The following is a 27896-nucleotide window of genomic DNA, read 5'->3' on the forward strand; positions in this document are numbered from 1 at the left end:
GATAGCCTTAGTATATGAGTCTGAGATTTTTGTTGCATTGTGTTTGGAATAATCGTTAATTACTATGTCTGTGTGAGAGTGTGAAATTGATCCTGGTGCATGGTGTCCAGAAGTCGGGTAATGTCTGTAGATAGAGATATAATCATAGCATACAACAATAGATACCTAACATAGCAAAGTTTCGATTAAATGGTGGTCAAAATATAGTGAGAAGTACAAAAGGAAGGTAGGGGAAAGTTATTTCCCGTCCCTGGCACAGCCATGGGTCTAACGGGAAATATCTTTACAGAAGGACCAAGTCCCAGGAAGAAAAGCATAATAGAGCTTTTGAAGTGAATTCTGTATGCGTAATGATATAGTTGCCTCCTGAATTTTGTTTCGTGCACGGCTATAGGGAGGACTATAGACAGTTGGGATGTATGATGTGTCTTATGGTGTGCTGGAGGAGGATTCCTGACTGATTAATTGGGTATATTCAGATGTTGTGAGGAAATGTAGCCAACAGGCCCAAGTGTTCCTGTATTTAATATAGGAATCCTGTGCCTGATGTACAAGTTCCTCCATTTCAGCTATTTTGTTTACTCTTTTGAACCAGTCTGCGATTGTGGGTGGGTTGGGAGATCTCCAGAGAACTGGGATACAGAGTTTGGCAGCATTGATTAGATGTAGTGCTAGGGATTTGTGATAAGATTTCATCGGTAGGGAGGAGTGGTGTAGGAGGGCTTGTGCTGGAGAGAAATCTAGCTGAAGTGCGGTGATTTGGGAGGAGAGGTGAAAAACTTTAGTCCAGAAGGCGGAAATCGCAGGGCAGTCCCACCATATGTGAAGGAGTGATCCGTTTTTGTCATTACATCTCCAACAATTAGATGGGATCTCTGGATTAATGGTGTGTAACTTGAGAGGCGTTTTGTACCATCTGGAGAAAAGCTTGTATCCGTTTTCTTGAGTTGTTACATTAATGGAGCCTTTGTGTATGTTAGAGTATATCTTTTCCAATTCCTTATCAGAGAGGTGGATGGAAAGATCTTTTTCCCATTTTGCACTAGCTATATTTGTTTTAGGAGTATGCTCGAGAAAGAGGTTCAAGTATATGGTGGATATCAGGTGTCTTTGTGGTTCAGTGGCAGAGCAAAGGGATTCAAAGTGTAATTGGTTTCTTGAGTATGCAGCCCTAGTTTGGGGATCAAGAAGAAAATGTCTGAGTTGCATATAAGACCAGAAAGGGATCTGGTGATTCGTTTCTTGGGATTTCAATGAGGACAGCGGTTTAATATTCCCCTTAGCGAAGAAATCTCCCGCTGTCATCCTTGTCTGGGATCCTATTTGATGAAGGAAAGAATCATCAATACCTGGTGGAAAGTCTGGGTTATATTTGATTGGCGTGAGAGGGCCTGGAGAGGAGGAAATGTGCAAATGTTTACATGTCTTTTTAAAGGAATTCAGTGTTGTATCGATAAGGGGATGTTGTTTGCAATGTGGAGAGATGTGGCGAGGGTGAATCCAGGGTAGATTATGGAGCGGGATTTGTGAGAAGGCTTGTTCAATTGCGATCCACGCTTTAGTTTTAGGGTGAACATTCCAGTCCACTATTCGAGAGAGTTGACAGGCCCAATAGTATTTTCGAAGATCCGGTAGGCCTAACCCACCTTTCATTTTGGGTATGGTCATTCTGTTAAAACTCATTCTAGGTCGCTTATCGTTCCATATGAATTTCATACAGGATTTGCGGTATGCATTGAAAAAAGTTTGTGGTAGTGACACTGGGATTGTTTGGAGCAGGTATAGAAATTTTGGCATTATAGTCATTTTTATAATGGAAACTCTGCCAAACCATGAGAACAAACCCGTTGACCAAGTATTGAGGTCTTTTTGAATATTTTGGATAATGGGAGTATAGTTTTTGCTGTATAAGTCCGATAGCGAGGTTGGAATGTAGACCCCAAGGTATTTAATGGCGCTCGGTTTCCATTTGAAAGGGAAATTAGTTTGACATTGTTTCACTATATCTGGTGGTAGAGTGATATTTAAGGCCTCTGATTTAGCAAAGTTAATTTTAAGATGTGTGAGATTTTCAAAGAGAGTAAGATCTTTGAGGAGATTGGGTAGCGTAATGTGTGGCTCTTTCAGGAATAGTAGGATATCATCCACAAATGCCGCTAATTTATAGGTAGATTTTGCGATGGTTATTCCTTTAACGTTTGGATTGTTTTTTAGATGTGTTAGACATGGTTCCAGTGCCAAGACAAAAATAAGCGGAGAGAGTGGGCATCCTTGTCTTGTACCGTTAGATATGGAGAAGGCATTCGACAGGTGTCCATTTATCCGAACTTTGGCAGTTGGGGTGGAGTATAGAGCAAGAATAAATTGTAGCATGCGATCTCGTATGCCAATGTGTGTTAGGACCTCTTTTAGGTAGTCCCAGGCTACCCTGTTGAATGCCTTCTCCGCATCAAGGGAAAGAAGGAATCCCGGTTGTTTCTTTGAAGTCAGCCAATTGTGAATACTGATTGCCTTTAGGGTGTTGTCCCTTGCCTCTCTACCTGGGACAAAACCAACTTGGTCCAAGGAGATGAGGCCAGGGAGAAGGGGTAAAAGTCTATTAGCCAAAATTTTTGCATATATTTTCAGGTCAACATTTAGTAGAGATATTGGTCTGTAGTTGTGAACTAAATTTGGATCTTTATCAGGTTTTGGAATAACCACTATGTGGGCTGTGAGAAGATCTCTGGGAGGGGGGTTCTCGGATGAAAGGGAGTTGAAAGCATTTAAGAAGTGAGGAGAAAGCGTAGCTATGAATTCCTTATAGTATCCTGCTGTTAGGCCATCTGGACCTGGACTTTTGCCTGTTTTGAGTTGTTTGAGCACAGTCTCTAGTTCATCCTTAGAGATGGGACGTTCTAGATGCGATGCTTCTGCATCAGAAATGGGTTTGGGACCATGTTGGGCTAGGAAATCTTTAATCAAGTGTGTTCTACGATCATTGTTTATCATGGGTTTATGTGGATTGATATTATAGAGCTGCGAGAAATAATTCACAAATTGGTCTGCTATCAGTGTATTAGACGTTACTTTAGAACCCGAAGGGTCATTAATGGAATGAAGTGTTGTAGATGATCGTTTTGCACGGAGGGCTCTGGCTAGAATTTTACCGGATTTGTTGCCATGTTCGTAGAATATTTTTTGTGATAATATGTATTTGCATTTTATTTGTTTATGTAACACTTCTTTCAACTCTGTTCTCACCTGAGTAAGTTCCTCAAGTGTGGAGAGAGCTCGAGTTTTCTTATGTATTTTTTCTAAATCCTGTATGCGTTTGGAAAGGATAGAAATATGCGCTTGTCTTTCTCGTCTTCTCTTGGAAGCGATAGCTATTAGTTTTCCCCGTATGGTGCATTTGTGGGCTTCCCATTTTATCATTGGGGATATTTCAAAGGAGTCGTTATCCTGGAAATAAAGCTTTAGATTGTCGTGTATAGTAGACACTATTGAAATGTCTGTCAGCAGTGAGGGATCAAGACGCCATATTTGTGAGCGAGTATATTTGGATGGAAATTCCAAGGACATGGTTATCGGGTGGTGATCTGATATGTACATTGGTTCGATGGAGGTGTGCTTGAGCATGGGGAGATCGCTTTGTGAAATAAAGAAATAGTCAAGTCTGGAGTAACTGCCATGTGGGTTGGAGAAAAAAGTGTAATCTTTAGTTGAGGGGTTTAAAGTACGCCATGCGTCATGTAATGTCAATTCTTGAAAACATTGTTTAATTGCTCGTAACGCGGAGAAGGGTAATTTGGATGCACCCGAAGATGTATCTTGTATTGGGTTTAAGGGAACATTAAAATCACCTCCAGTTATTAGTACACCCTCTTGAAACGATGCGAGCAATTGCAGTGTGTGTCGGAAGAACGGGACTTGTTTAATGTTGGGGGCGTATATGTTTGCTAAGGTTAAAGGTTTACCGAAAAGTGAACCTTTGACAAAAAGAAATCTTCCATCTTCATCCGCTAGAGTGTCTTTGATTATGAGTGGACACTGTTTTGAGATAAGGATAGAGACTCCTTTTGTTTTTGATTGTTTGTTGGTAGCATGAAAAGCTGTTGGATAACGTAAGTTGGAGAATTTGGGGATAGAGTCCGTTTTGAAATGCGTTTCTTGGATGTATATAATGTCTGCCTTGAGTTTATGCATAGAAAGGAGAACTTGTGTACGTTTCTCAGGGACATTTAGTCCCCGTGCGTTGAGCGAGACTAGTTTAGTAGTGGCGTTGTGGTGAGATATTGATGTAGAATTGTGTGAGACCGGTGTCATTCTGTAATTTGGGAGGTGTTGTGAGTTAGACTGGAGTGGTGTTTACTGAATATAGTCCGCGTTGCAGGTGTATGTGTGGCAGAAAAAGATCAGTAGTTGGACTTGTGCCTTATGCTCTTATGTGTGGAAGGTGTGCTCTAGGAGAGTGATGAGATTCTATTCAGGATGAGAGTAGATTGTTCAGGAATAGGGAGTGTTGTGAGGGATATTGGGTATGCGGGGGAGAGGAAACTGTGAAGACCACTGTGTAGTGTTGTTAGGGGTTATAGGTAGTGGAAAGTAATCCGGGGACTAGCGATGCCTGCTCGCTAGGCTATGTACGAGTATACACTCGTGATATATGGTACCGGAATGGGTCAGTGGTGGTTTAAAGGAGGGTTGAGTGAAGAAATCAGGTAATCAATTGAAACCACTGTTTGGGAAGGTGACCAAACGGTAACGTAGAGAAAAGTAAAACCTGTCAGTAAGGGACAAGAGCCGCTGACATATGGGATAGATGTAGGGAGAAGGCATGGACTGAAGACGGTCCATGTGTGAAATGTTTGCATTTAGATTGCTGTGAATGCCGCCTATTAACTTTCTTAGTGGATTTGGAGAAACAGCATGGGTCAGATTTGCGAAAAGCAGATAAAAAATTAGGTGTATGGTCAGATGAAACATTAAGTTAGTGACATATTTTGTGAGATCGTTCCCCTGGTGATCGTTAAGTGAGAGGAAAGAATGAAAAAAACAGAAAAATAAAAGAAATAAAAGAAATAAAAATCCCCATGAGTAGCACATAAAATAAACATCTGGTGAGGTGCAGATATTCATAGCGCAAAAGTCTATGTAATAATTCAGTTAAACAGTCAGCCAGAAAACTTGAACAGTTTGCAGAGCAGAGTATTCAACATAGGTAGAAAGTATTATCTCTTAAGATAGATAAACCGTGCCTGAACTAATTAATAATTAACTACCCCTGAAGGCTATGAAGAAGCTTGTCAAAATAATTAATAAAACGAAGTATCCATGTAGATCGTTATGCTAATTAGGAGCATATCTCAGTGGATAGGAGGGGATGATTATATGAGAAAGATCAGTGTCTGTGAAACTCCCTTAGAGTGCCTTTGTCTGAGAAGCCTTTCAGTTCCGTTTTGGCATGTAGATAGCTGTCCAGTTAGGGAAAGGCACTCGTAAGCATAAGTTCTATATAATCATACAGGGTAGTGAGTGCCCTAATCTTTGCATAATTCATGACAGATAAGGTGATGTTAGGACGACTAAGGAGATGGATCATGTGTCTCAACCATCTCGGGCTGGGATGACACAGGCATCCTCCTATGGGAGGTGCGTGTGTGGAGGCAGGGGAGAAAGGTCTTCAGTGTGTCACCACGGTAACAAGTCAGGTCTCTAACCTTGTGAGAACCAATGAGCGACTGCATGAGTCATGTTGGGGGAGAACTTGTTACCTCAGACCTTGGCTCCTCTCATGAATTCGCGCCGAAAGACAGCAACCAATAGAGCGATGAACAGCTGGTTGTCATGGCAATAAGATTGTGTGGTAGTTCTAGTAGTCACCTAATAATGTAATTGTTATCTAAGAGGAACAGAGAGTAAATACAGGATTAAAATAGGGGTGTCAAAGAATATTACTAGCAGCCTGTTGTGTGTAAGAGAAGGGCGTATTTGCAGTTAGAATTATCAATCCGTGTAATCGGAGCGGGATGAAACCCTGTTAAACTGTCAGTGTACCGATCAGCTAGAGGAGGGAGAGATAAAGTAGATTGGAGATCTCTGATGACCCTATACCTCATTAGATTGGAAAATACAGTCACATAAGAATTTAATTATAATAGAGCTCTAATGAAGGGAGGAACTGCTAGTGTAGGGCTGTATTGGAGAGTAAGTTGTGACAGAACAAACCATGCAGGCAAAGCGCTGCTTTGGTAGTCAGTGTTAAGGGGGATATAGATATGCCTGTGTGTAAGAACTATGATCTACATAAACTAAACTTAACATATTGAAATACTTTAGGAACATATTACCAGCCGGGGTATGAACTTTCAATACTCTAAAAACGGCACATGAACAGTCAGAGGAAATCTTTCAGTCTATGTTGCAGATGCCATCTGTATTCACCGGTCTCTTCTAGCTCTTCTGGAGCATGGAGGTTTCGTCGGGCTGTAGATGGAAGGAGACTGCGGGTCGGGTTGAAGAATTCTTGGTTCCGATGGCGAACGGTGTCTTCGGTAGCTTGTGTGTTGGGTCTCCATTGCTTCACTCCTGGAAGGTGCTTTAGATGCTGTAGGGGTACGAAATTCCGCGTACCAATCTGGGACCTCCATGAGAGGGATTCCGAGCGTGTCACAGAAGGAATGTAAATCCTCAGGGACTCTGAGGAGAGCTGAGCGTCCTTGTACTGTTGCCGCCAAACCAAAAGGGAACTTTAAATTATAAATTATACCCTTGGCCCGGAGTACTGTCAGAAGGGGTTGCAGTTCCCTTCTGCGCTGCAAGGTTATATTTGATAAATCCTGGAATAGACGAAGTTCTGTGCCGTTATGTAGTAAAGGGGTCTGGGAACGTGCAGCCCTCAGGATGTCTTCCTTCAAACGGTAGTCAATAATGCAGCATACCACATCCCTAGGCGGGTCAGAGTCCTTTCCCTTCGGTCTCAGGGCACGGTGGATTCTTTCCATCGCAATAGGAACCTCTCTGGGTCTGCCGAGTATGTTATTAAAGATATGAATAACTTCACTTTGAAGGTGATCCGCATCCACGGTTTCAGGCAAACCTCTCAGCCTGAGGTTGTGGCGTCTGCCGCGATTGTCTAAATCTTCCAAGTGGCGATTGACATCTCTTAATTGCCGTGTATGTGTGTCAATCGCCAGATTCTGGTGACGGATCTTGGATGAATGGAGGGCAGTCATTTGTTCCACCGCCTGAACTCTGCCTGTAATAGCTTGGATTTCAATTTTTAAATCTGAGATTGCTGCTGTCAGGGTGTCCTTAATGTCCTCAGCTACGGATCTGAGATCGCTCAGGCTCGGATGCTGATGAGGATTGAGGAGAATTCCCCCGTCATTGAGTTCAGCGGGAGATGGAGATGCAGCAGCATTAGAGTGAGGAGGATGCTGATGCTGGCTCCGTGAGGTGGGAGCCGGCGCCGAAGTTCCCATCTGTGCCCGGAACATCTCCGGGATGTTCTGACTGGATCTTGCCGGTATTTCACGGGGAGAACGGGACCGGGAGGTCAACGAAGTTCTAGAGGATGTACCCATCGCTTTTCGGGTGTTTGGGAGGCCGTTGACCGTCCTTGGAATTCAGATTTCTATCCCTGTCAGCGGAGCTCTGAAGTTAAGCAGCCATTCTCTACGAGGTCAAGCCACGCCCCCCCTTGATTTTTTTTTTAATGTGAGATCCCTTCAAGACTGCCTATGCTGATGCTGAGTGACTATCCTGTTATGCTGAGTGGTTATCCTCTTCCTCCTCAATGATCATGCTGATAGCGTGTAAGAACATTTTTGGTTCTGGGCGCCGCCACCAGTGGCCAAGGCCCAATTTTTCTGCCCCTGTTTAACAGGGACGTGTAATTACAATTTTTGATGCAATACTTTGCTGCAGGGCTCATTCCTGCGCTCCAACTATAGCATCTGTGAGGGGTTGCAGTGTTGTGGCACCAGTGCCTAAGGCCCAATCTTTCTGCTCCTGTTCAACAGGGGCATGTAATTACAATTCTTGATCTAATATTTCACAGCAGGGCCCATTCCTGCGCCCACCAAGAGTAACTGTGAGGACTTACAGTGTTGTGGCACCACCACCAGGACCAAAGGCCCAATTTTTCTACCACTGTTCAACAATGGCATGTAATTACAACACCAACACCTAAGGCCCCAATTTCTGCAGAGTATATAGGGCAGGCCCCTACTTTCAAGCATTCAACTTACAAACGACTCCTACTTGCAAACGGAAGGAGACAACAGTAAGTGAGATGAAATCTACCCCTAGGAAGGGAAATTCTCTCCTGTAAGAGTTAATATGGGAAAAACGTGTCTCCTCTTCACTGATGCTTTATCACCAATCCTTGTTTCACTAAAAACCCCAAATTTTCAAAAAACATTTGTCATTGGGACAGAAAGTGTGGTGAAATCTTCTGAAGAGGAGCACAGACAGCAAAACAAATGTCACAGGGGTGATAACCCTTCCTTATGTTTTCCAAAAAGCTTAAAAATAGATTTTTTGGCTGGAGCTACACTTTAAAAATGTTCCAGTTCAAAATTACAAACAGATTCTACATAAGAACAAACCTACAGTCCCTGTCTTGTTTGCACCGCCTGTATACTGCTGTTCAGAGTATATAGTGCCTGGGGGCCCCACGCCTTTCCTTTTTTAAATTTGGGTGCGGGGTGCAGGGTTCCCCTTAATATCCATACAAGACCCAAAGGGCCTGGTAATGGACTGGGGGGTACCCATGCCGTTTGGGGGGATACCCATGCCGTTTGTCTCACTGATTTTCATCCATATTGCCGGGACCCGACATTACATTAAAGCCGCAAGCAGTTTTAAATGACTTTTATTCCTTTAAAAATGACATTTTGTTCTAAGCACGGGAAACACGCGCCACTTTACAGGCATACTATAGACACACCCCAGGTACGATATTTAAAGGAATATTTCACTTTTTTTTCACTTTAAGCATCATTAAAATCACTGATCCCGAAAAATGGCCCTTTTAAAAACTTTTTTTGCATTGATACATGTGCCCTGGGGCAGGACCCGGGTCCCCAAACCCTTTTTAGGACAATAACTTGTATATTAGCCTTTAAAATTAGCACTTTTGATTTTGAACATTCGAGTCCCATAGACTTTAATGGGGTTCTAAAGTTTGCACGAACATTCGGTCCGTTCGCAGGTTCTGGTGTGAACCGAACCGGGGGTATTCGGCTCATCCCTAATTATATACAGCCCATTGAGTTGAGTTGTTTTTTCTTAATGCTGGGTAGTATATATCTCTGTTCATTAACTGCAGAGAAATGTTTTTCTTATAATAGCTACAGATAACTCAATGTCAAAGTCATTTACTGGAAATATTTAAATGATTTACCCCAAGGTATCAATGGATGTTTAGGTGTAATTCAATTTTTGGACAGCAACAGTAACATTTTTGGTGTGACGGCAATGGTAGAGTATAAGGAAGTCAGCATTAAATATAATGTGGAATGTGCCAAGAGACAATGTGTGTTTTCCCCTACTTGTAATGAAACATTATAAAAGGGAGCAGGAAGCTAACATCATATTTGTGAACAAGCTGTTGTTGGGAGAAGTTTGTGTTCATGAAGGCTTGATATAGAAAGGAGAAAACACAAAGAAAAGGAGGATGTTTCTCTTCTTCCTCCTGGTCCTGCTGTGTGCTCCCCATGGGATGGCTGGTGAGTAGATTCAGGTCAACTGATTTGGTTAAACCTGGGTTAGAGAGTCCGGGTGGCCTATGGTATAGTGGCTGATTTTGGAGAGCAGTTACCATATGGAAGACCTAGATCCATTCCTCAAGAAAACATCTACAGACTCAGCAAGAGAGGTGTAGATCCTGCACTTAGAACATGTGAAAGGTGCATCACCATCACCATTTATATATTATTTGTCAGGTTCCCAGCAAACTTACATCTTATCTACGAAAACACATAAATCTGGCAGGGCAAAATCAGGTTGGGAAAGATACAAATACAAACCTCTAAGATTGTTTAAATGTATTAATAGTAAAAAAATAAATTCTCAGCATGTAGGTCCCTTTACAAAATAGCTCATAGTTGGTGACTGATGCCAAAAGGTAAGAACATCTATACAATACCTTCAGCTCTGTGTAAATAAAGGAAAATTGAGGAAGTCGAGCCCATAATGAGCATAGTATTATCACAGCCTCAAATAAACCAAAATGGCTCAAAATTGATCCAGGGACAGTTAGACAGAAGGTAAACAAAGCACCAGATGGCTTACACCCATCTGTCCTTAAAGAGATGACCTCTGATTCAAAGCTATAGTTTCTGCTTTTTATAGACTTTTAATAGCTAGTTGTTTTGCAACAAATGAAGTGAAATCTTTATCAAGTAATTACAAAACAGTTTGTTTACATATACATAAAATATCAGCGCACTAGATGACTTACACCCATGTGTCCCTTAAGAGCTGAGCTCTGATTCAATGCCATTGTTTCTATTGTTTATAGAATTTTAAAACCTGACTTGGCACCAATGGATTGGTACAAGGCCAGTGTGGTGCCTATATTTAAAAATGGATTGCAGTCTTTATAAGGTAACTACAGACCGGTTAGTTTAAATATACATACAATAACAGAGCTAAAGTATTAAAAGATATAGATCTGGGACACTGGGCTGAAGATTTTTTCTCCTCTAATACTGTTCACAACTTACATTGTGTAGGGATCACTTAAGACCTTGCAGCTCTCCTCAGACTGGGGTAATCTTTGATACTAAAGGAACAGAGAAAGAAAGAACACACCTGCCTAGTGCAAAACCATTTTCAACAACAATAAATTGTTAACTTTTTTAAATAAAATACTCACAAAAGAAGTAAAATTATCACATCCTAGGTACAGGGTGCTTTCACATCCTCAGAGACTAAATGTATGATAAGACAACTTCTCCAATGCATAAAGTGAAATGTAATAGGTGAGGCTATCTAACATGCTTTGGTGTCACGGTCAGGCCCTTTTCCTCAGAGCTAACTTATATTGTCAGGAAGATCCTCAAGACCTTAATAAGGAGCACTTAGAACAGTTTTTACTAGAAATAAGTCCCCATGAGGACTTATTTTAACACAACATATTTCTTAAATGAAGCAATAAGCCATTTTTTGCATATATTGTCACCCTGTATGTGGTAAATAAGCCGCAGTTGGTTTCAAAGTTGTATAACAAGCATACATTTGCTTTTATCAACCTATTATGCTTTTCAGCTTGGTTCCCACTTGCTGACTCCAGAGTTGTACAATTTTTCAGTGCAACTTTGGAGTCCGACTTTGATACGACTTTGAAGTGACTTTGATAAGACTTTTACACTCTCTGGCATTGAAGCCATGGCAAAGTCAGATTTTCTGAAGTCGCAGTGACTTCAGTAGTGTCAATTGGACCATCTCTCATAGAGAAAAGTGGCATTTCACAGCCAAAACTACATTGACCTGGGCATGTCCTGCGACTTTGGGTCTAACAAGTCAGATCCCAAGTTGCACTAATGTGAACCGAGCCTTAACTGATATATAATCTCACACATAGGTTGGACTTGATGGACTTTTTTGGACCTCACCTACTATGTAACTATGGGGGTTATTTTGCTAAAGGAAAATCCACTTTGCACTGCAAGTGCACTTGTAAGTAAAGTCGCTGTAGATCTGAGGGGGACATGCAAGTAAAATAAAAAACAGCATTTTAGCTTACACATGATTGGATGATAAAATCAGCAGAGGTTCCACTCATTTCAGATCTACCCCTTAGATTTAGAGTGACTGCATTTCCAAGTGCACTTTCAGTACAAAGTGGATTTGCCTTTCGTAAATAACCCCCAATGTAACGTAAATTTAATGTATCAATCTTGATTGTAATAAAATGTATACTTTTTTATGAATTACAATGTGTGTTCCCTTTCATGCCAGTAAAGTCCAACACAATTATGTTTTCGATTTTGAAGGTATATACGCATGTGACATTTAAGTGGCCTTATGATCGTGTTTTCCTCTCTCTTATGAATACACTAAGAATAATGTCAGGAAAGGAGCTATAAAGCTGACCTAACATCAGATATGTTGTCCCGTGCTCAGTACTCTATCATTGGAACACTTCCAGTTATTTATTACCTCTCGTAGAGATCTCCCCCTGACAATACTTTATTTGCTTTTCTCTCACAAGCATGGCTCCAACTCTGTTCAGGCATCATCCATGGTCACCGTCTACTTCCTGGGCTAGAATGTGGTTCTTGTTCAAACATGCTTGGAACAGACATAGACCTAAAAAAAAAAACAAAGTTAACAAAAACAAATAAATCATAAATAAATAAAAAATAACAAAACAAAAGAAACAAAACAATTCAAAAACATATATAAATGTCTGCCCTTACTTATTTTCTATGTTTCTGTGTTGACTCATAGATGACACAACCATGTAAACCCTGATTTAGTAGCTTTTTTTTAGTATTTAGAAGCATTTAGGAGTGTTTAGGAGCGTTAAGCATTTTTTTTCTGCTGGAAAAATGCTCCCAAAACTCTGCAAAAACAATTTTTTTCTGCTACTAAATGCTGAGACTCAAAAAATTGCTAATAGCACAATATAGTGTGCATGGATACATAGAGATAACACTATTTAGCTTCTAGGAGCAGAAAAAAAAAGCTAACAGCTTCTAGGAGATCCAAAAAATGCTAGTGTGCATTGAACCCGATTCTTCATCTTTTGCAAGAAAATGTGTGGCAGATCAAATAATACAAATTGGATGTTTTTTTTGTTCATTTTCTCCAGTTTATAATCTTTTATCTGTTCTTTATCTAGTTTCAAATTTCACCACCTTTCCAGCCCCTGGTAAGTATAATTCTCTTTCTGGAGGTTTACTCTTTTACGGTAGAACTGAGGAAATGAGGATACTATCAGTGAGGGCTGACTGTAAGTCCTCTGAGGAGCGACATACATATCTGGTTTCAAGATGGGTGAATCGGACACAAAAAGGAAACCCCCAGTGGTAAGTGATTTGATTACGTTGGAACACTTGCAGTTGGGGTTTAAGCACTTACCTCTTAGCAACTGTAAGTAGGGACAAGTCAGTAAAAAGCTGATAAGTATAGCCCTGGAAGCTGAGAGGATCTTTATCTCTAGCAGCTGCAAACAGCTGTTCTTTGGTTCTGTAGAAGTGCAATTTAGCTATTATGTCCCTAGGAGGACCGTTGGGTTTGCGTGGAGCTAAAGCTCTATGCACTCTGTCCATTTCAAGTCTGTCAACAGCAATATCAGGTATTAATTCCTGGAAAAAGCATCGTCATAGTAGCCTGTAAATCAAGGACAGATTCAGAGATTCCCCTGATCCGTAGATTTGATCGGCGGTCCCTGTTTTCCTGGTCTTCTAAGCGTGCCTGTAATGTGAGATTCTCCTCTTTAATAGACATAAGTTCAGAACTATAATGCTATGTATGGTTATCAATTTCATCAACTCTCTGTTCCAACTCTGCTGTTCTCTGTCCCAGCTCTCTTATTTCTTTAGTCAGTTTTTCTGTTATGTGGTCAGACATCTGTTTAAGAGTAACATTTGTTCAAATTTTATAAATATGTCAGGTTGGCTTGCAGTCGCTGTGTTACTGGTGTCATATTCAGACTCACCAAGAGTGGGCTGGGCTTTGTGGCTGAGAGGCTGTGTTTTCACTGAGCACAGTGCTGTGTGCTGCGCTGTGAGGAGGAGGATGATGCAGCCATCTTGGCCGACGGACAGTGTACCGCTTCCTTCAGTGTACTCATTTTAAACTTGGATTTTGGACTCTTCAGAACCATTATTTGTATGGTAGGTGGCTCTGGGATGAATCCGCTTCTGATTTGTGTCGTTTTTGGCGCAACTGGGACCTGTAGTTCTCCGGTGGGAACCCCCATGAAGCGGAGCTCTAAGGCGGCATTACCGCCCCCTCAGGCTACTGCGCATGCGCCCCAGGGAAAAAAGATTCTTAATCAAAGGTGCGATATTTAATAGCTGCAAATGTAACCAACATCTTTCACAGCATTCATAAACCCCCTTCACCTGGGCTTTAAAACAGATACAAAAACAATATCAGCACAGAGCAGCAAAAAGTACAAATATTTCTATAAATCGACATACATGAAGTATAATAATAATAATATCTCATAACTATTAAATATTGCAAGATGGATTGATGGGTTATTAATCTGCACCACATACCTTAGATCAAAAACAATGTATATAAAAATATAAAAACAATACATGGGCTTTTTAGGTTGTCAACAAAAAAACAAGATCAAGTAAATTAAAACTATTTATTATTAAATATATTGAAAAAAATAATTGTACTATGAAATGCATTTGTCACAAAAGCATCTTCTATTTCCAAGTTTAGTTAAACGTCTGGGCTTCACCCCTACAATTGTCATATATTTAACACTAAATAGTTTAATTTAATCAACATTTATTTTGTTGATCTTTTTGTTTTGCGTTTGTACCCTATATACAGTATATACCCTATATTACTAAAAGTATTGGGACTAGAATTCAGTGGATATATATATATATATATATATATATATATATATATATATATATATATATATATATATGTGTAGGAGACTGTACATATATTTTATGCACTGTAGATCACTGTATCACTTGCCTGCCTGCCTGAAAGTGTATTTGAAAACGTATACCAGGAACTACCTGCAGTGAGATATAGGCTTGCCTAGACTAGAATGAAGTGGATATATATATGTTGGAGACCGTATATATATTTAATCCACTGCAGATCACTGAATCACTTGCCTGCCTGAAAGTGTATTTGAAAACGTACACCAGTAACTACCTGCAGTCAGATAAAGGCTTGGCTAGACTAGAATGCAGTGGATATATATATGTAGGAGACTGTATATATATTTTATGCACTGCAGATCACTGAATCACCTGCCTGCCTGCCTGCCCAAAAGTGTATTTAAAAACATACACCAGGAACTACCTGCAGTCAGATATAGGCTTGGCTAGACTAGAATGCAGTGGGTATATATATGTTGGAGACTGTATATATATATTGAATTCACTGCAGATCACTGAATCACTTGCCTGCCTGAAAGTGTATTTGAAAAAGTACACCAGCAATGGCTTGCAGTCAGATATAGGCTTGGCTAGACTGGAATGCAGTGGCTACTGTATATATATGTAGGAGACTGTATATATATTTTATGCACTGCAGATCACTGAATCGCTTGCCTGTAAGTGTATTTGAATACGTACACCAGGAATTACCTGCAGTCAGATAAAGGCTTGGCTAGACTAGAATGCAGTGGATATATATATATATGTAGGAGACTGTATATATATTTTATGCACTGCAGATCACTGAATCGCTTGCCTGTAAGTGTATTTGAATACGTACACCAGGAATTACCTGCAGTCAGATAAAGGCTTGGCTAGACTAGAATGCAGTGGATATATATATATATGTAGGAGACTGTATATATATTTTATGCACTGCAGATCACTGAATCACCTGCCTGCCTGCCTGAAAGTGTATTTAAAAACATACACCAGGAACTACCTGTAGTCAGATATAGGCTTGGCTAGACTAGAATGCAGTAGATATATATATATGTTGGAGACTGTAGATATATTTAATTCACTGCAGATCACTGAATCACTTGCCTGCCTGAAAGGGTATTTGAAAAAGTACACCAGCAATGGCTTGCAGTCAGATATAGGCTTGGCTAGACTGGAATGCAGTGGATATATATATGTTGGAGACTGTATATATATTTAATTCACTGCAGATCACTGAATCACTTGCCTGCCTGCCTGCCTGCCTGAAAGTGTATTTGAAAAAGTACACCAGCAATGGCTTGCAGTCAGATATAGGCTTGGCTAGACTAGAATGCAGTGGCTACTGTATATATATGTAGGAGACTGTATATATATTTTATGCACTGCAGATCACTGAATCGCCTGCCTGCCTGAAAGTGTATTTAAAAACGTACACCAGGAATAGGGATGAGCCGAACACCAGAACAAGCAAAAAATTTGTTCGAACACGCGAACACCGTTAAAGTCTATGGGACACGAACATGAATAATCAAAAGGGGAACCCCGAACCAAAATTTTTAAAAAAATGACGTGGGGGTCCCCCTAAATTCCATACCAGGCCCTTCAGGTCTGGTATGGATATTAAGGGGAACCCCGGCCAAAATAAAAAAAAAATGGCGTGGGGTCCCCCTCAAAATCTGTACCAGACCCTTCAAGTCTGGTATGGATTTTAAGGGGAACCCCGCACCAAAATTAAAAAAAAAAATGGTGTGGGGTCCCCCTAAAAATCCATACCAGACCCTTATCCTAGCACGCAACCTGAAAGGCCGCAGGAAAAGAGGGGGGGACAAGAGAGCGCCCCCCCCTCCTGAACCGTACCAGGCCACATGCCCTCAAAACATTGGGAGGGTGCTTTGGGGTAGCCCCCCAAAACACCTTGTCCCCATGTTGATGAGGACAAGGGCCTCATCCCCACATCCCTTGGCCAGTGGTTGTGGGGGTATGCGGGTGGGGGGCTTATCGGAATCTGGAAGCCCCCTTTAACAAGGGGACCCCCAGATCCCGGCCCTCCCCCCCTGTGTGAAATGGTAAGGGGGTACAAAAGTACCCCTACCATTTCACTAAAAAACTGTCAAAAATGTTAAAAATGACAAGAGACAGTTTTTGACAATTCCTTTATTTAAATGCTTCTTCTTTCTTCTATCTTCTTTCTTCTTTCTTCTATCTTCCTTCGGTTTCTTCCTCCATCTTCTTCTTCTTCTGGTTCTTCTGGTTCTTCCTCCGGTGTTCTCGTCCGGCATCTTCCTCCACGGCGTCGGCGTCTTCTTCCCTTCTTCTCCTCGGGCCGCTCTGCATCCATGATGGCATGGAGGGAGGCTCCCACTGTGTGACGCTTCTCTCTTCATCTTTTTCTCTTCATCTTTTTCTCTTCATCTTCTTCTTCTTCTCTTCATCTTCTTGTCTTCATCTTCTTTTCAGGCCGCTCCACATCCACGATGGCATGGAGGGAGGCTCTCGCTGAGTGATGCTTCTCCTCTTCTGACAGTTCATAAATAACGGGGGCGGGGCCCCTCTGATGCACAGGGACTTGATGGGGACTTCCCTGTGGCATTCCCCATGATGTCAGAAGGGGGCAGGGTTACGTAATGGGTGACCCCGCCCCCTCTGACGTCACAGGAAATGCCACAGGGAAGTCCCGTCAATTTCCGTGCGTCAGAGGGGGCGGGGTCACCGGGTGGCCCCACCCCCGTTATTTAAGAACCGTCAGAAGAGGAGAAGCGTCACACAGCTGGGGCCTCCCTTCATGCTATCATGGATGCGGAACGGCCCGAAAAGAAGATGAAAACAAGAAGATGAAGAGAAGAAGATGAAGAGAAAATGATGAAGAGAGAAGCGTCACACAGCAGGAGCCTCCCTCCATGCCATCATGGATGCGGAGCGGCCCAGGAGAAGAAGGGAAGAAGATGCAGATGCCGCAGAGGAAGATGCTGGACAAGAACACTGGAGGAAGAACCAGAAGAACCAGAAGAAGAAGATGGAGGAAGAAACCGAAGGAAGATAGAAGAAAGAAAGAAGAAAGAAGATAGAAGAAAGAAGAAGCATTTAAATAAAGGAATTGTTAAAAACTGTCTCTTGCCATTTTTAAAATTTTTGACAGTTTTTTAGTGAAATGGTAGGGGTACTTTTGTACCCCCTTACCATTTCACACAGGGGGGGAGGGCCGGGATCTGGGGGTCCCCTTGTTAAAGGGGGCTTCTAGATTCCGATAAGCCCCCCACCCACAGACCCCCACAACCAGACCCCCACAACCACCGGCCAAGGGTTGTGGGGATGAGGCCCTTGTCCCCATCAACATGGGGACAAGGTGTTTTGGGGGGCTACCACAAAGCACCTTCCCAATGTTGAGGGCATGTGGCCTGGTACGGTTCAGGAGGGGGGGCGCTCTCTCATCCCCCCCTCTTTTCCTGCGGCCTGCCAAGTTGCATGTTCGGATAAGGGTCTGGTATGGATTTTTGGGTGACCCCGTTTTTTTTTAAATTTTGGCGCGGGGTTCCCATTAAAATCCATAGATTTTGAGGGGGACCCCATGCCATTTTTTTTTTAATTTTGACCGGGGTTCCCCTTAATATTCATACCAGACCTGAAGGGCCTGGTATGGAATTTAGGGGGACCCCCACATCATTTTTTTTTAAATTTTGGTTCGGGGTTCCCCTGTGGGGAATTCCCATGCCGTTTTTATCAATATACTTTTATGTGTATTGTCGGACCGGCAATTCATTAATAGCCGCGAATAGTTTTAAATGACTTTTTTCCTTTGAAATGTCATTTTGCTGTCAGACTGTTCTAAACACGCACCCCTTTACAGGCATACTATAGAACCCCCCTAGGTACGAAATTTAAAGGAATATTACACTTTTATTGTTTGACTTTAAGCATTATTAAAATCACTGCTCCCAAAAAAACAGCCGTTTTTAAAACTTTTTTTTGCATTGATCCATGTCCCCTGGGGCAGGACCCGGGTCCCCAAACACTTTTTATGACAATACCATGCATATAAGCCTTTAAAATTAGCACTTTTGATTTCTCCCATAGACTTTTAAAGGGTGTTCCGCGGCATTCCAATTTGCCACGAACACCCCAAATTGTTCGCTGTTCGGCGAACTGGTGAAGAGCCGATGATCGAGTCAAACATGAGTTCGAGTCGAATTCGAAGCTCATCCCTAATGGGGAGTTTGTATTTGTAAAGAAAAGTAAGGTGGATCTGATAAAATACATAAAAAATGTACAGAGACAAATATCAGGGCTTTCATTGTCGTCTCCTTCAGATAATTCTTCTCACCTGGATGTCATACTGATCCAATTAGAGAAAGAAGCACACTTAAGCCCAGAACATTCCTCTACCATGCACAAAGTTTATGCCGTGTACACACGACCGGACTTTTCGTCAGCAAAGGTCCGACAGAACGAATCCATCGGACAATTTGATTGTGTGTGGGCTTCATCGGACCTCTGTCGAAAAATCTGGCGGACTTTTGAAATAGAACATGTTTCAAATCTTTCCGACGGACTTGAGTCCTGTCGAAAAATCTGTTCGTCTGTATGCTAGTCTGATGGATCAAAAACGATGCAAGGGCAGCTATTGGCTACTGGCTATGAACTTCCTTATTCTAGTCCGGTCGTACATCATCACGTTTGAATCAGTTGGACTTTAGTGTGATCGTGTGTAGGCAAGTCCGTTTCGTTGGAACGCCGTCAGAACTCCGTCGAAAAGTCCTTCGGAGTTCAGTCCGTCGAAAAGTCCACTCATGTGTACACGGCATTAGGCTGCTCACCTGCAAAAACATGAAAAATAATATAAGAAATAAATTGTAGGAAAGCATTCAATCAGTGAAAACAAAATAAAGAAACAGAAAAAGAGAGCGTTTCACTGCAACCTGGAAGGGAAAAAAGATTCTCAATCAAAGGTGCGATATTTAATAGCTGCAAATGTAACCAACATCTTTCAACAGCATTCATAAACCCCCTTCACTTGGGCTTTAAACAGATACAAAAACAACATCAGCACAGAGCAGCAAAAAGTAAAAATATTTCTATAAATCAACTTACATAAAGTATAATAATAATATCTCATCAACTGTTAAATATTGCATGATGGATTGATGGGTTATTAATCTATACCACATACCTTAGATCAAAAACAATGTATATAAAAATATAAACACAAAAACAATACATGGGCTTTTTAGGTTTTCAACAAAAAAAACAAGATCAAGTAAATTAAAACTATTTATTATTAAATATATTGAAAAAAATTAATTGAACTATGAAATGCATTTGTCACAAAAGCATCTTCTGTTTCCAAGTTTAGTTAAATGTCTGGGCTTCACCCCTACAATTGTCATATAATTAACACTAAATAGTTTTATTTAACCACATACTGACCGGGCCATAGCCGAAAGACGGCCACAGTGCGGTCGGCTTATCCTGGGAGGACGTCCATGGACGTCCTCCCAGAATACTGCTCTCGCGCGCCCCCTGGGGCACGCACCCGAGAACTTCCGTGACCGCCGGGTCCAGAGGACCCGGCGCATCACGGATCACGGTGAACGGCCGCTGATCACGGCCGTTTACCATGTGATCGCTCCGTCAAATGACGGAGCGATCACATGTAAACAAACCAGCGTCATGTCATGACGCCGGTTCCTCCCTCCCCTCTGTGTACCGATCTGTACAGAGGGGGAGGAGCGGGGGGAGGGATCGGATAGTAGCAGCGTTGTGGGCTGCATCTGTAGTGCCCACAATGCTGCTCTGTGACAAATACATTCACATCCAGCCATCCATCCCTCCATGCTCAGCCATCCCTCCATACTATAATACCCCACAATACTCTGCACTACTCCGCAACACACCACAATGCTCTGCAATACTCTGCACTACTCCCCAATACCCCGCAATACCCCACAATACCCCACAATACCCCGCACTACTCTGCAACACCCCACAATACCCCGCACTACTCTGCAACACCCCACAATACCCCGCACTACTCTGCAACACCCCACAATACCCCGCAATACCCCACAATACCCCGCAATACCCCACAATACTCCGCAACACCCCACAATAACCAGCAATACCCCACAATAACCAGCAATACCCCACAATACCCCACAATACCCCGCACTACTCTGCAACACCCCACAATACCCCGCAATACCCCACAATACCCCGCACTACTCTGCAACACCCCACAATACCCCGCACTACTCTGCAACACCCCACAATACCCCGCACTACTCTGCAACACCCCACAATACCTCACAATACCCCACAATACCCCGCAATACCCCACAATACTCTGCAACACCCCACAATAACCAGCAATACCCCACAATAACCAGCAATACCCCACAATACTCCACAACACCCCACAATACCCCGCAATACCCCACAATACCCCACAATACCCCCCACTACTCTGCAACACCCCACAATACCCCGCAATACCCCACAATACCCCGCACTACTCTGCAACACCCCACAATACCCTGCACTACTCTGCAACACCCCACAATACCCCGCACTACTCTGCAACACCCCACTTTACCCCGCACTACTCTGCAACACCCCACAATACCCCACAATACCCCACAATACCCCGCAATACCCCACAATACTCCGCAACACCCCACAATAACCAGCAATACCCCACAATAACCAGCAATACCCCACAATACTCCGCAACACCCCACAATACCCCGCAATACCCCACAATACTCCGCAACACCCCACAATACCCCGCAATACCCCACAATACTCCACAACACCCCACAATACCCCACACTACTCTGCAACAACCCGCAATACCCCGCAATACCCCACAATACTCCGCAACACCCCACAATACTCAGCAACACCCCACAATACTCTTCAATACCCTGCAATACCCTGCAATACTCTGCACTACTCCGCAACACCCTGCAATACTCTGCACTACTCCGCAACACCCCACAATACTCTGCACTACTCCGCAACACCCCGCAATACTCTGCACTACTCCGCAACACCCCGCAATACTCTGCACTACTCCGCAACACCCCGCAATACTCTGCACTACTCCGCAACACCCCGCAATACTCTGCACTACTCCGCAACACCCCACAATACTCTGCACTACTCCGCAACACTCTGCACTACTCCGCAACACCCCGCAATACTCTGCACTACTCCACAACATCCCGCAATACTCTGTACTACTCCGCAACACCCTGCAACACCCCGCAATACTCTGCAATACTCTGTACTACTCCGCAACACCCTGCAACACCCTGCAATACTCTGCAACACCCCGCAATACTCTGCAACACCCTGCAATACCCAGCCATACCCAGTCATACTCGGCGATAACCTGCCATGCGCAGCCATACCCTGCCATGCGCAGCCATGCTCAGCCATGCTCGGCCATATTCAGCTGTACTCGGCCTCTGTATGTGGCCAGGCTGTGGAAGTCTCACACATGTGGTATCGCCGTACTCAGGGGGAGTAGGTGAATCTATTTCGGGGTGTCCTTTTTGATATGTACATGCTATGTGTTCGAAATATTGTATAAATGGACAACTTTGTGTTAAAAAAAAAAATGTGTTTTAACCACTTCCCGCCCACCGGCCATCATACGACGTCCTTGACTTTGTGCGGGGATATCTGAATGATGGGTGCAGCTACAGGCATCATTCAGATATCATCTTTTTCAGCCGGCGATTCCCTACACCATAGGAATGATCATAGCGGCTATTCCACTGCTTGATCATTCTTACGGGAGGCGAGAGGGGACCTCCCCCCCTTCCCGCCGCCCTCCGGTGCTTCTACCGTCTCACCACTACAATCGAAGCCAGGATCGTTTTTTTTTTTTTTTTTTTTTTATTTCAGGCTTCCCAGCCTAGAGGTGAGATGTGGGGTCTTATTGACCCCATATCTCACTGTAAAGAGGACCTGTCATGTCATATTCCTATTACAAGGGATGTTTACATTCCTTGTAATAGGAATAAAAGTGATCAAAAATTTTTTTTTTGGGAAAAAAGTGTCAAACTAAAATAAATAAAGTAAAATGAACAATAAAAAAAAAAAAATTTAAAGTGCCCCTGTCCGTGTGCTCGCATGCAGAAGCGAATGCACAGTAAGTCCCGCCCACATATGAAAACGGTGTTCAAACCACACATGTGAGGTATCGGTGCGAACGTTAGAGTGAGAGAAATCATTTTGGCCCTAGACCTCCTCTGTAACTCAAAACATGTAACCAGTAAAAAATGTTAAAGCGTCGCCTATGGGGATTTTTAAGTAGCGAAGTTTGGCGCTATTCCACGAGCGTGTGAAATTTTGAAGAATGACATGTTAGGTATCTATTTACTCGGCGTAACTTCATCTTTCACATTATGCAAAAACATTGGGCCAACTTTACTGTTTTTGTTTTTTTTTAAAGCACAAAACTGTTTTTTCCCCCAAAAAAAGCGTTCAAAAAATTGCTGCGCAAATACCGTGCAAGATAAAAAGTTGCAACAACCACCATTGTATTCTCTAGGGTCTTTGCTAAAAAAAACATATATAATGTTTTGGGGTTCTATGTAATTTTCTAGCAAATAAATGATGATTTTTACATTTAGGAGAGAAATGTCAGAATTGGCCTGGGTGCTCCAGAACGCCTGGAGGTGCTCCGTGCATGTTGGGCCTCTGTATGTGGCCACGCTGTGTAAAAGTCTCACACATGTGGTATTGCCATACTCGGGAGTAATAGCAGAATGTGTTTTGGGGTGTAATTTGTGGTATGCATATGCGGTGTGTGAGAAATAACCTGCTAATATGACATTTTTGTGGAAAAAAAGAAAAAAAAAATCTTGATTTTGCAAAGAATCGTGGGAAAAAATGACAACTTCAAAAAACTCACCCTGCCTCTTACTAAATACCTTGGAATGTCTTCTTTCGAAAAAGGGGTCATTTGGGGGGTATTTGTACTTTTCTGGCATGTTAGGGTCTCAAGAATATAGATAGTCCGTCAGTAATTTAGGTATGATCAATTTTCAGATATTGGCACCATAGCTTTTGGACTCTATAACTTTCACAAAGACCAAATAATTTACACCGATTTGTACTTATTTTTACCAAAGATATGTAGCAGTATAAATTGTGGCCAAAATTTACGAAGAAAAATTACTAAATTTGCTAAATTTTATAACGGAAACAAAGAAAATTTCATTTTTTTACCGAATTTTCAGTCTTTTTTCTTTTATAGCGCAAAAAATAAAAAACCCAACGGTGATTAAATACCACCAAAAGAAAACTCTATTTGTGTGAAAAAAAGGACAAAAAAGTCATATGGGTACAGTGTTGCATGACTGAGTAATTGTCATTCAAAATGTGAGAGCACCAAAAGCTGAAAATTGGTCTGGTTAGGAAGGGGGTTTAAGAGCCCAGTGGTCAAGTGGTTAATTGACATTTATTTTGTTGATCTTTTTGTATTGCGTTTGTACCCTATATACGGTATATACCCTATATTACCAAAAGTATTAGGACACCTGCCTTTACACGCTCATGAACTTTAATGGCATCCCAGTCTTAGTCCGTAGGGTTCACTATTGAGTTGGCCCACCCTTTGCAGCTATAACAGCTTCAACTCTTCTGGGAAGACTATCCATAAGGTTTAGGAGTGTGTCTATGGGAATGTTCAACCATTCTTCCAGAAACGCATTTTTGAGGTCAGGCACTGATGTGGACACGAAGGCCTAGCTCCCAGTCTCCGATCTAATTCATCCCAAAGGTGTTTTATCGGCCTGAGGTCAGGACTCTGTGCAGGCCAGTCAAGTTCCTCCACCCAAAACTCACTCATCTATGTCTTTATGGACCTTGTTTTGTGCTCTGGTGTGCAGTCATGTTGGAACATTAAGGGGCCATCCCCAAACTACTGTACTCCCACAAAGTTGGGAGCATGAAATTGTCCAACATGTCTTGGTATGCTGACGCCTTAAGAGTTACCTTCACTGGAAACAAGGGGCCAAGCCCAACCCCTGAAAAACAACCCCCACACCATAATCCCCCTCCACCAAATGATTTGGACCAGTGCACAAAGAATGAACGTTTAGGGTGTCTCTGCCCTTTTTTCAAGAAAACAATCACCCACCACCTACCACATTATTATATACACGTAATAGCACTTTTATTTCAGTCCTCCTAGAAAGTTGTACATAAACATATAAAACCAAGAGATGACAATGCATGAACCCATCTAACTTCTTGGAGTTGAGAAAGTAAGAAGTCAGATGGATTCATACATTTTCATCACTTTATCCAGACGGGCAGGATGAGTATTTTTTTTTTTTTGGTGATTTATGAGGACCTTTTGTACATCACTGGATGACATGGATGAAGGTGAATTGGCAATGCTGGATTTTTTTTTTTAAATAAAAGACCAACAATACTATGTACCTTTTACTAATTTGCAAAGGGGACCAAAGTCCCTCACACAGCTCAACCCCCTCCCCAGATTAGGGTCTTTTATGGATTTTGGGGGACCCCCACTATTTTTTGCATGAGGTTCCCCTTATAAATCCATACCCAGATTAGACAGGTCTGGTATTGATTTTAGGGGAGATATTACACCACTTTATATGTGAGTTCCTGTAAAATCTATACCATATACTATAAAGTATGTGGTATGGATTTGGAGGGGGGCTTTGCATTTTCGTTAAGCAACGTGACAGAAAAGAAAACATTTGCTGCTAATTTACTTTTTCTAGTTGGCTCTTTTTATGGCATGGAGACCCCCCAAAAATGCATTCCAGACTCTCATCATTGATGATGAAGGCCTGGTTTGTATTCACAAAAAAGGAAGCATGCAGGAAAGTATATATTTTTTCTTTGCAAATATCACTTTTGCTGTCGTACTTTGTACACATCCCAGAAATGTGCATATTCCTTGGAAGGTTTATGGAGTCCCCCAAGCAGGTCTACCTTTTAGCCTTGAAAATGGGGATAATTGATTTCACATTGACTTAAATGGGGTCTGAATTCAGCATTATTGTCATATGTTTGCCAAACATCCCATGACCTGAACCCGGGTACATCGAGCCAATTCCTACTTACTAGGCATGAAAGGTATCAGAAGTTATCTATCTATATATACTATATCCAGTATATACTCCTATACTGTATATTTTATATATGCACTTACTATGATGGGAGGGGGAGTTGACTTTAAGCAAACAAAACAGTTGAAGTTGTTGCTCCTTTTTGTAGAGAAGAATGCTTTGTGTGGATCTGATATGTTATTGTTTCCTTTTCTTCAGGTACTGATGGCTACCACTGTACACAGAGAGGTAAGTCACCAAGTGAGGGATCTCTAATAGAAGAGCTCTATCAATCATTCTTTTTTTTACACAATTTCATTGATTTTGGCTGAAATAAGCAAGAAGATCTAAATTCATCCTTTTGCACTATTTAGTTACACAACTTAAACCCTACAATTTCATTTGATCCACAAGAATAAAACCAACCTATCTATACACTATCTGGAGTAGGAACTGACCATCTTAGGGTTTAAAAAGAGGTGATCTCATGAGAGCCTATCACTGGGGTTGATTTACTAAAGGAGTAGAGGATTAGAGAATGTAAATGAATGTTCATTTAGCAAATCAGGTGATGCTGTTTTCATTTGAATCATCCAATCATGTGTAAGTACAATTATCTAGGGCGGATATTAATGCAGTTATGGAATCATGAATACATTATTAATGTAGTTATTTTTAAAGCAAGCAGGGTAGGTACCTGAATGTAACTTGGCAAAAGTTGGCATTGAGTCCGCTGTACTAGAGATGAGTGTTCGCTTGTTCATAGTACAAACAAACATATAGGGCTCTTGCGGGATGTTTGCCTGCCCTACGAGCGCCCCATAATGTACTGCAAGATCGCAGTGCATTGATGGCTGCTGATTGGCCAAAGCATGCACCTGAGGGGGCTTCCAGATTCCGATAAGCCCCCACCTGCAGACCCCCACAACCACCGGGCAAGGGTTGCAGGGATGAGGCCCTTGTCCCCATCAATATAGGGACAAGGTGTTTTGGGGGGCTACCCCAAAGCACTCTCCCATTGTTGAGGGCATGTGGCCTGGTATGGTTCAGGAGGGGGGCATCCCCCCTCTTTACCTGCGGCCTGCCAGGTTGCGTGCTCAGATAAGGGTCTGGTATGGATTTTTGGGGAGACCCCACGCCATTTTTTTTTAAATTTTGGCGCGGGGTTCCCCTTAAAATCCATACCAGACCTGAAGGGCCTGGTATGAAATTTAGGGGGAACCCCCGCATCATTTTTTTAAATTTTGGTTCAGGGTTCCCCTGTGGGGAATTCCCATGCCGTTTTTATCAATTAACTTTTATGTGTATTGTCAGACTGGCAATTCATTAATAGCCGCGAGTAGTTTTAAATTACCGTATTTATCGGCGTATAACACGCGCCGGCGTATAACACGCACCCCAAGTTTAGCAGAGAATTTTAGGGAAAAACTTTTAGGAGGGAAGTTTAAGGAAAAGAAACTTACATTAAAATGTCCATCAATGCAGCCTCATCAGTGTTCATTTGCAGCCTTTTCAGTGTCAGTGCAGCCTTGACCCAGTGTCCATTGCATCCTTGTCAGTGCAGCTTTGCCCCAGTGCAGCCTTGTCAGTGCAGCTTTGCCCCAGTGCAGTCTTGTCAGTGCAGCTTTGCCGCGGTGCAGCCTTGTTAGTGCAGCCTTGTCAGTGCAGCTTTGCCCCAGTGCAGCCTTGTCAGTGCAGCTTTGCCCCAGTGGTCAGTGCAGCCTTGCCCCCAGTGTCCATGCCTACTGCCGCCGCCAACATACACATAGCTGCATGTTTTAAATATGGCGCCGTGGAGTTCGGAGGGAGTCGGCGCCGGCGGAACTGAACGAACGCCGCCGAGATACACATAGTCGAGTGTATTCGGCTCTTTCCGGCGCCACTCACAGTCCCGCCCAGTCACGCCCTATGATGAACATAACACAGGTCCAATGGCGGGACTGGGCGTGACTGTGAGCGGCGCCGGAAAGAGCCGAATACACTCGACTATGTGTATGTCGGCTCTGTGATTTCGGTGGCGCTCGTTCAGCACCGCCGAGTCCCTCCGAACTCCGCGGCGCCATATTTAAAACGACACGCTAAGTGAATGTTGGCGGCGATCACCGACATTCACATAGTGATAGCAGGGATCGGCGTATAACACGCACCCACGATTTTCCCCTGATTTTAAGGGGAAAAAAGTGCATGTTATACGCCGATAAATACGATACTTTTTTTC

The 27896-nt window shown here is 42.5% G+C and overlaps 1 long non-coding RNA gene across 1 annotated transcript; it reads left to right on the forward strand.

The window, feature by feature from the left end:
* The first annotated feature begins 9605 nt into the window (after positions 1 to 9605).
* On the forward strand, positions 9606 to 25927 carry LOC141148156 (uncharacterized). Its single transcript, XR_012245174.1, has 3 exons — positions 9606 to 9716; positions 12839 to 12868; positions 25898 to 25927. It is a non-coding gene; the product is annotated as an uncharacterized lncRNA (long non-coding RNA).
* Positions 25928 to 27896: the final 1969 nt, after the last annotated feature.

The sequence above is a fragment of the Aquarana catesbeiana genome, linkage group LG06 (assembly GCF_042186555.1).
Source record: "Aquarana catesbeiana isolate 2022-GZ linkage group LG06, ASM4218655v1, whole genome shotgun sequence".
In the NCBI taxonomy this organism is placed as follows: Eukaryota; Metazoa; Chordata; class Amphibia; order Anura; family Ranidae; genus Aquarana; species Aquarana catesbeiana.